We start from the raw sequence: 9,727 nt of genomic DNA, 5'->3' as shown, positions 1-9,727 counted from the left end.
AAGAGCTAAGACCTCTCCTGCTGGCTTCCCACTTCCTCTAAGTACTGCCATCATAAAATGAAAACTGGGTCTCCTCCAGGAAGCCTCCCTTGATTGACTCTCCTATACCCTTTCCCTTCTTCATTTTTGCGGTGTTCCTATACACTCATTCTTCCTTCTGGAGTCATTTGATAGGGTATGAGAGAAAGTAAGTCAGACTTGGAGTACAAAACTTAGATTCTGGTCCTGACTTAGTCATTTATTATCCCTGGGAGGGGGAGGGTTGATTAATTTCACTGTGCCTCAAGTTTGCCAAAAAAAAAAAAAAAAAAAAAAAACGAGGGCAAAACATTTTCTTTTCCAGGTAGCATCACTGAGTGACTGTTGCCAGATGTTTTCAAAAGTAATCTCTCCATCTTCACAGCAACCCTGTGAGAAAAGAGTGGTGGTCCCATTTTACAGATGTGGAAAAGGAACCTCAAGTGAGAGTCTTGGGAACACTAACGTAACAGACAGACCCAGATTCAAATTCCAACTTTGACATTTAGTGTTTGACCGTAAGCAAGTTACTTCAATTCTCCCTCCTCAATTTCCTTATCTATGCAACAGAATTAATACTTAGGGTCGCAGGAGAGTTGTGTGGATTAAATAATGCATGAAAAGCACCTAGCACAGTTCAGATACCTTGAACTAGTGAGCCATTCAGTATTCAGACATCTGCCCAACATCATGAAAGTGAGATAGAATTTGAATCCTTGTTAGTCTGACTCCAGAGTTTTTGTTTTGTTTTGTTTTGTTTGGCCATGCCGCACAGGATGCGGGATCTTAGTTCTCCAACCAGGGATTGAACCCATGCCCCCTGCAGTGGAAGCACAGAGTCTTAACGGCTGGACTGCCAGGGAAGTCCCATCCAGAGCACTACTTTTGTCCCCAAACTCCCTATGCCCTCATTCTGTATTTCTAAAAATCATGTTCAAGCTGATTTGCATGTGGAATTGAAAACTCTTGGCTCCAGTTTGGATCCAGTGAATCTGTTATAGACTTCTGCAACCTGCAATCCAGGACCTGGGCATGTCTATCCAGGTTGGAGTTAGTAGAAGTTTCTGGTGACTTGATTCTTGGTTGGTTTGACTTTTGAAGCCATGCTTGGATTGAGGGCTGCTGAGAGTGGGTAGAAACAGGAGCTGGATGAGTGAGTCTCCATCAGGTTTCAAACATTCACCAGAGCCTTAGGACAAGTGGAATGGAGAAGTGGCTCACAAACCTTTGGTGCTTTAGAATCTCCTAGAGGACCAGTGTTTAGAGGTAGAGCTCAGAAATGTGCAGCTTTAACAGCTTCCCTGCTGTTCTGATGCCAAGGTCATTCTTTCATTTAACACCAGATGTTGTGCTCCTAATATGTAAATGCCCTGAATACAGAGCAGTGAACAAGACAGGCAAGGCTCCTGCCTTCTTGGGATTTATTATCTAGTAAAGGAGTCAGACATTAGATCATTATACAACTAATTATTTCAATTATAATTGTGATCAGCACCTCAAAGGAGAGATGTGAGGTGCTGTCAGATTATTTACAATGTAGCATCATCAGAGGCTTTTCTTCCAAAGAAATATGTTGGACTTCTGCAGAAACTAAAACACATCGAAGAAGAGCAGTTTCCCATCCACTGAAGCACCTTCTTGGAACCTGAAGCCTCCATGGAACAGTTAGAAAACTGCTCATCTACATTCCTCTGTAACAGATTCTGTCGTGTGCAACCCAGACTGTGGCACGCATTCCTTCCCACACCCCCACTACACTGGGAGTGTTGGTTGCTGAAGGATCTCAGCTGAGTGCCTCTCTGGGAACTGCCCAGTTGAAGGGAGCAACCAAGCCCACGGTTATGCCCCTCCAGGCACTCTGGTCTGCCTCCAGTGACTGGTTGATGGGAGAGGAGTATGCAAAGACCTGACCCCTTTGCTTCCATTCAAAACAACTCAAGGATTGTCCCAGCTGTACTGCTCCCTTCCTGATCAGCTGAGGCCAAGGTTGCAGCTGCATTGCAGCCCAACTTCTGCCCAGTCCTGCTTCTCACTGTCCTATGATACTGATCCCCAATATACCTCCCGTATGCAAATTTCCATCTGAGTCTGCCCACCAAGGATCCTAAGACACTCATTACAGATGGTGAAAATAAAGACCAGAGAGGAGAAATTTCTTGCTTGTGGTCTCACAAGCCTGAACCTTCAGATCCTCTTCATAGTTTGTCACCACCCTGTGTCGGAGTCCTACAACTTCCAGTCACGACTTTCTCTTCCTTAGGTTGGAGGCGACAGCTGCAATGCTGAAAAGGTCCTCACTCCCATCCCCACGGCTGGAGACCTTGGGCAAGTCACTTGCCATCTCTGGGGAGAAGGTTAAGTACAGTCACTGCCTGAATGCTTTACCATCTCTAAGTCATGCTCCTGGTTCTGAGAAAAACCATGTCTCAGCTGGTTATAGCAGAAGAATTTCTTTCCCCTCCCGTCTGAATCACCTCTGACCGCAATGTTGGTTCCTGTTCAGGAAAGCCTTGAGCTTCTGCTCCAATTCCGAGTTTCTAAACTCACATTCCAGGGAGAAACCCCTTTTCTTGGCTCATGCCAACATTATCAAGTGTTTACTTTGTCACAGACACTGCCGGACGCTGGCAGTTCAGCAGTGAATAAGACAGATACAGTCCTGGCCCTCGTGGACTTTATTTTTTTTTTTTTTAAACTAGGATTGTTTTTTTAAGTAGTTATGTATTCAGTATTTTATTTATTTATTTTTTGCTGTGTTGGGTCTTCGTTTCTGTGCGAGGGCTTTCTCTACTCGTGGCAAGCGGGGGCCACTCTTCATCGCGGTGCGTGGGCCTCTCACTATCGCAGCCTCTCCTGTTGCGGAGCACAGGCTCCAGACGCGCAGGCTCAGTAGTTGTGGCTCACGGGCTTAGTTGCTCTGCGGCGTGTGGGATCTTCCCAGACCAGGGCTCGAACCCGTGTCCCCTGCATTGGCAGGCAGATTCTCAACCACTGCGCCACCAGGGAAGCCCCCCTCATGGACTTTAAAATCCAGTGTTAAAGACAAACATCATACAAATACTTGTGATGAGTCCTGGACAGGGGGAAAAAAAGCACAGGAAGCCATGAGAGCGTGCGGTAGAGGAACTGTTCCCAGAGAAATACCTCGGACATGAAGGATGAGAGAGGACCGGGCAAGGATGGGAGGGGAGAACGGGGTGCAGAGCAAAAAAGATTTCTGGCAGAGGAAACAGCATGGGAGAAAATTCGAAGCAGGAAGGCAGCCTGGCAGGGCAGAGGGAGCAGAGAGAATATGAGGAAGGGTGAGGTAAGAAGAAAGCCTAGGGCAGATCTGGCATATTAAGAGTTCTGGACTTTATCCTATTAGCAATGGGAAGTCTTCAAAGGAGATTTTATTTATTACAAAACAGATGTTGTGGACTGAATGTTCATGTCCTTCTCAAATTCGTATGTTGAAATCCTAATCCTCAGTGTGATGTTATTTGAAGATGGGGCCTTTGGAAGGTAATTAGGTAATGAGTGTGTACCCCTCAGGATGGGATTAGTGCCCTTTTAAGAAGGGACAGGAGAGAGCTTGTTTTCTCTCTCACTTTTGCTCCACTATGTGAGGACATAACAAGGATGAGGGCTCTCATCAGGAACCCAACTGGCTGGTACCTTGATCTTGGACTTCCCAGCCTCCAGAACTGTGAGAAATAAATGTTGTTTATGCCACTCAGTCTAAGATATTTTTGTTATAGCGGCCCAAACTAAGGCAATAGATAGCATTTATTAGAAGAAGGAATGAAGAAAGTAGTAAGACTAATTTAGGACTGCCTACATGCCAGGTCCTCCACTAAGTAATTCACAAGCATGACGTCATTTCATCTTCACAACAGCCCTATGGAGCCTAGTATTGTCTCCCTTTTACAGATGGACATGATGGAATGGAGACTCAAAAATCCCCTCAACCGGACTTCCCTGGTGGCGCGGTGGTTGGGAATCTGCCTGCCAATGCAGGCAACACAGTTGGAGCCCTGGTCAGGGAGGATCCCACCTGCCGCGGAGCGGCTGGGCCCGTGTACCATGGCTACTGAGCCTGCGCTCTAGAGCCTGTGAGCCATAACTACTGAGCCCGCGTGCCACACCACTGAGGGCTCCACCCCACACTGGGAGGCCACCGTGGTGCCAGGCCCTCACACCGCGGCAGGGAGTGGCTCCCACTCTCCGCAACTAGAGAAAGCCTGCACGCAACAATGAAGACTCAATGCAGCCAAAAAGAAAGAAAGAAAGAAATTTATTAAAAAAGAAAAATATCCCCTCAACCAAAAATGTTTCTCTGGTTCCCCACCTCCACCCTGAGTATACATCTTCCTCCTTTGACCTAAGCTTACCTAGCGCCTCTGTTTTACGAAGGCGTTTTTTATGTCTAATATTATAACCATTGTGGGGCTCACTCATCTCCCCACTCGACTACAAGCCCCATGAAGGCAGAGGATTTTTGTCTAGCATGTCACTGCTTTATCTCCAGAGCCCAGAGCAGGACCTGGTATGCGGTAGGGGCTGAATAAATAAAATAGGTGTGAAATATAGGTTCGTATCCACCAGGAGGCCTGGTCTAGTGCTGGATATGGGCAACGGTGTTCCAGAAATAACAGCCTCCCCAAGTTTTGGACTCAGCCTCTGCTCTGGCTAGTTCCATAGCCAGCTCTCAGACTCTCAGTGTCAATCTGGTGTCGGGGAGAGAGCTTGGACTTTGGAACGAGTCAGACAAGGCTCACATCTGAGTGCAAGTCCATCTGGAATGAGGCAGAGTGTAAGTAAACAGAACCAAGTACCTATATGACCTTTGATAACGTTCTTTAATTTCCTCATCTATAAAATGGGAACATTACCATCAAAAATTATTAGTGTCAAGATCAAATGAGAAAATGTTCATAGAGTACCTGTTTAGTTAATTTACTTCCGCCCTTCAACGGAAGACAGGGATTGGGTCAATGTTATTCTTTCAGATGAATAGCCTCAATTTCCTCATATGTGAAATGGGAGTTGTGAAATGCAAGATAATATAGAATTCCCGCTACCTAGACTGCTCCTCTCCCAGACCTGTGTGGGGACTAGCTCTTTCTAAACCTTCAGTCCTCACCTTCCATATCATCTCATCAGAGTTCTGACCTGATCCCTGTTTCTCAACCTAATTCCACCCCTTTTCTCTTCAGCACCTTTCATAATCTTTATTGCTTCTTGCCTGTCTCCTTGTTCGCTGTTGTACCCCCACTGTCTGCCATAGAGTTAAGTGCTCAGTTTATGTGTGTTGATTGCATTAAATACTTATTGATCGCTTATTCACCAACCAGGGACTGTTTTCGGCAATCCTAACCACAAACCTGGGACATAGGCAGGCAGGGATTTCACCCATTTTACAGCCCTGGAAGCTGAGGTCTAGCAATATTAATATTGCCCAGGAATCTGCCAAGCAAATTAGCAGGAGTTCTAGACTCTTCGACCTGTGCTCTTTCTACCCACCCCTCCAATGGGGAAGGAGCATTGGAGGCCTAGGAATTGGAGGCTGTAATATTTAGGTGAGTTACTTCCCTTCCTAAGCCTTAGTCTTCCCAACTCTAAAATGGGTAGAATAATCCTTGCCCTGACTGGTGGTTAAGGTGAGAATCAGCTGAAATAGTGGGCTGAAAGCATTTAAACTGAAAGCACTGTACTCGTTTACGGAGGATTTTTTTTTTTTTTTTTTTTTTTTTTTTATAAATTTATTTATTTATTTTTGGCTGTGTTGAGTCTTCGTTTCTGTGCGAGGGCTTTCTCCAGTTGCGGCGAGCGGGGGCCACTCTTCATCGCGGTGCGCGGGCCTCTCACTGTCACGGCCTCTCCTGTTGCGGAGCACAGGCTCCAGACGCACAGGCTCAGTAGTTGTGGCACACGGGCTTAGTTGCTCCGCGGCATGTGGGATCCTCCCAGACCAGGGCTCGAACCCGTGTCCCCTGCATTGGCAGGCAGACTCCGAACCACTGCGCCACCAGGGAAGCCCCTTACGGAGGATTTTTGTTTTAATATGCAGAATCAACATTGACTTCAAAGATAAATCACTGTGGGCTGGGGAAGCCAGGGAACTTTCCTAGAAGTGGCAGCATTTCAGCTAGGTCTTAAAGATAGGTAAGATTTGGGGAAGATTTGAGGGAAACAAAGCTCAGAGCCAAAGTCATAGACCAACAAAAGCAGGACCCTCCAGGCTCTCTGGGTTTTACTTTCTTCCCTTCGAGGTTGGTGTTCTCCTCTAATGTGCATTTCTTTACCCTGTTTTATTTTTCCTTTCAAATAAAACTCATTAAAGTATAAGTTGCATGCAATAAAATGCATACTTTCTAAATGCACACAGTTCCATGAGTTTTGACAAAAGTACACACCTATGTAACTGCCACCCAAATCAAGTTCCCTCGTGGTGCTTTGCAGTGAGTCCCCCAATCCCCTATCTTGTGTCGCTCAGACACCTACTCTCTGCTTTCTGTCACTACAGGTTAGTTTGTCGTTGTTGTTCTTTTTTTTTTTTTTTTTGTGGTATGCGACCTCTCGCTGTTGTGGCCTCTCCCGTTGCGGAGCACAGGCTCCGGACGCGCAGGCTCAGGGGCCATGGCTTACGGGCCCAGCCGCTCCGCGGCATGTGGGATCTTCCCGGGCCGGGGCACGAACCCGTGTCCCCTGCGTCGGCAGGCAGACTCTCAACCACTGCGCCACCAGGGAAGCCCTGTCATTGTTGTTCTTAATCACTCATTTCTTTATTAGTAAATCACAAAGTTTTGCATTCAAAAATTAGAACAAAAACATAAATGCAACAAAATGTATTACTTCACTAGGCTTAGGGCAATATTTCATTCTAGGCATTTGTTAATGAATATAGTAGTCATTAGATAATTTGACAACAACTAACTGGAAAAAAGAATTAGTAATAGGGCTTCCCTGGTGGCGCAATGGTTGAGAGTCCGCCTGCCGACGCAGGGGACATGTGTTTGTGCCCCAGTCTGGGAAGATCCCACATGCCGCGGAGCGGCTGGACCCGTGAGCCATGGCCGCTGAGCCTGCATGTCCAGAACCTGTGCTCTGCAACGAGAGAGGCCACAGCAGTGAGAGGCCTGCGTACCGCAAAAAAAAAAAAAAAAAAAAAAGAATTAGCAATAATCGTAATTTGCCCATTTAGTGAAGACAGTTTGAACATTGATTAAAAACTATGCCTAGAAAGTTACAAGAGATACATGGATAACTTAATTGCTTCTTGAGAGATGATGGCTTACATGTAAGGCAATATTTTAAATTTAGTTTAAGTATTTTTAAAGAAAAGGCATTAAAAAAAAAAAAGAATTGGACTTCCCTGGTTGTACAGTGGTTAAGAATCTGCCTGCCAATTCAGGGGACACGGGTTCGAGCCCTGGTCTGGGAAGATCCACATGTCGCAGAGCAACTAAGCCCATGAGCCACAACTACTGAGCCCGAGTGCCACAACTACTGAAGCTCACGTGCCTGGAACTCATACTCTGCAAAAAGAAAAGTCACCGCAACGAGAAGCCCGTGCACCACAGCGAAGAGTAGCCCCCACTCGCTGCAACTAGAGAAAGCCCACGTGGAGCAACAAAGACCCAACGCAGCCAAAAATATAAATAAATAAATAAATTTATTTATTTTTAAAAAAGGAAGAAATGAGGGAAATGATAAATTTTGTTTCAGGGTCTCTTCTTGTTGAATAAGAAGAAAATCATTATATCAAACAAAGAAAGAGTAAATCATCAGGAGGAGTGTCTGCTCTAAATTTAAGACAGTTAATGATGAAACAATACCTGGCTCATGTTATTGGGCTAAATTACAGCAACTCTTTTTTTTAAAAAAATAAGATTTAAGGGACTTCCCTGGTGGTCCAGTGGCTAAGACTCTGTGCTCCCAATGCAGGGGGTCCAGGTTCTATCCCTGGTTGGGGAACTAGATCCCACATGCCACAACTAAATGATCCTGCATGCCACAACTAAAGGTCCCACATGCCGCAACTGACACCCAGCACAGCCAAATAAATAAATAGGTAAATAAATAAATTAAATTAAATAAGATTTAGTACAGGGAATTAGATACATAGTTATATCCTAAAAGAGAATAAAGGTGAAACAAGAAAGATGCTGAGGTAACCCAGAGACTAAAAACTGTAGAAAGAAGTTACAACCTCTCAAATAGGAGAACAAAAGGTAAAAGTTGGTGTTCCCAGAACATTGGGGCTCAGAGGAGGGATGACCACATAACTGGCAGCAACTCTTTTGTTATTTTTTACTTTTGTATATTTATTTTATTGAAGTATAGTTGATGTACAACATTGTGTTAATTGCTGCTGTACAGCAAAGTGATTCAGTTATACATAAATACCTATATGTATGTATACATTCTTTTTCATATTCTTTTCCTTTACGGTTTATCACAGGATATTGAATATAGTTCCCTGTGCTATATAGTAGGACCTTGTTTTCTTTTTCCATAAATTTATTTATTTATTTATTTTGGCTGCGTTGGGTCTTCGTTGCTACTCGCGGGCTTTCTCTAGTTGCAGCGAGCGGGGACTACTCTTCCTCGTAGAGGGGGCTACTCTTCCTTGCGGTACGTGGGCTTCTCACTGTTGGGGCTTCTCTTGTTGCAGAGCACGGGCTCTAGGCGTGCGGGCTTCAGTAGTCGTGGCACACGGGCTCAGTAGTCGTGGCACACAGGCTCAGTAGTTGTGGCTCGCGGGCTCTGGAGCACAGGCTCAGTAGTTGTGATGCACGGGCTTAGTTGCCCCGCGGCATGAGGGCTCTTCTCGGACCAGGGCTCCAACCCTTGTGCCTTGCATTGGCAGGCGGATTCTTAACCACTGCGCCACCAAAAAAGTCCCAGGACTTTGTTTTTTATCCATTCTATATATAATAGTTTGCATCTGTTAATCCCAAACTCCCAGTCCATCACTCTCGCACCCCCCTCCCCCTTGGCAACCACAAGTCTGTTCTCTATGTCTGAGGATCTGTTTCTGTTTCGTAGATAAGTTCATTTGTGTCATACTTTAGATTCCGCATATAAGTGATATCATATGGTATTTGTCTTTCTCTGACTGTGTTCACTTAGTATGATAATTTCTAGGTCCATCCATGTTGCTGAATAATGGCATTATTTCATTGTTTTTTATGGCTTAGTAATACAGCAACTCTTTTTTTTAGTTTTTTTTGAATTTTTGAATTTTATTTTATTTATTTTTTTATACAGCAGGTTCAATTTTTTTTTTTTTTTTTGCAGTATGCAGGCCTCTCACTGTTGTGGCCTCTCCCGTTGTGGAGCACAGGCTCCGGACGCGCAGGCTCATGGGCCTAGCCGCTCCGCGGCATGTGGGATCTTCCCGGACCGGGGCACGAACCCACGTCCCCTGCATCGGCAGGCGCCACCAGGGAAGCCCAGCCTAATGTTTTAAAAGTTCATTCATGAGTTTTCTATATTGGTAGGTCATTCCTTTTTATACCTGAGTGCTATTTCATTGTATGAATATACCCCAGGCCATTCCTCTGTTTATCAGTTGAACATTTGGCTTATTTTCAGTTTGGAGCTACTTTATTAATCTGTTATGAATATTCAGTTATAAGTCCTTTTGTGGACATATATTTGCCTTCCTCTTGGGTAAATACTTAGAAGTGGAATTGCTGGGTTGTATGACAAATGTATGTTT

This window comes from Mesoplodon bidens, assembly GCF_964165515.1.
Source record: "Mesoplodon bidens genome assembly, chromosome: 2".
Lineage (NCBI taxonomy): Eukaryota > Metazoa > Chordata > Mammalia > Artiodactyla > Ziphiidae > Mesoplodon > Mesoplodon bidens.
This window is presented reverse-complemented; position numbering follows the sequence as displayed.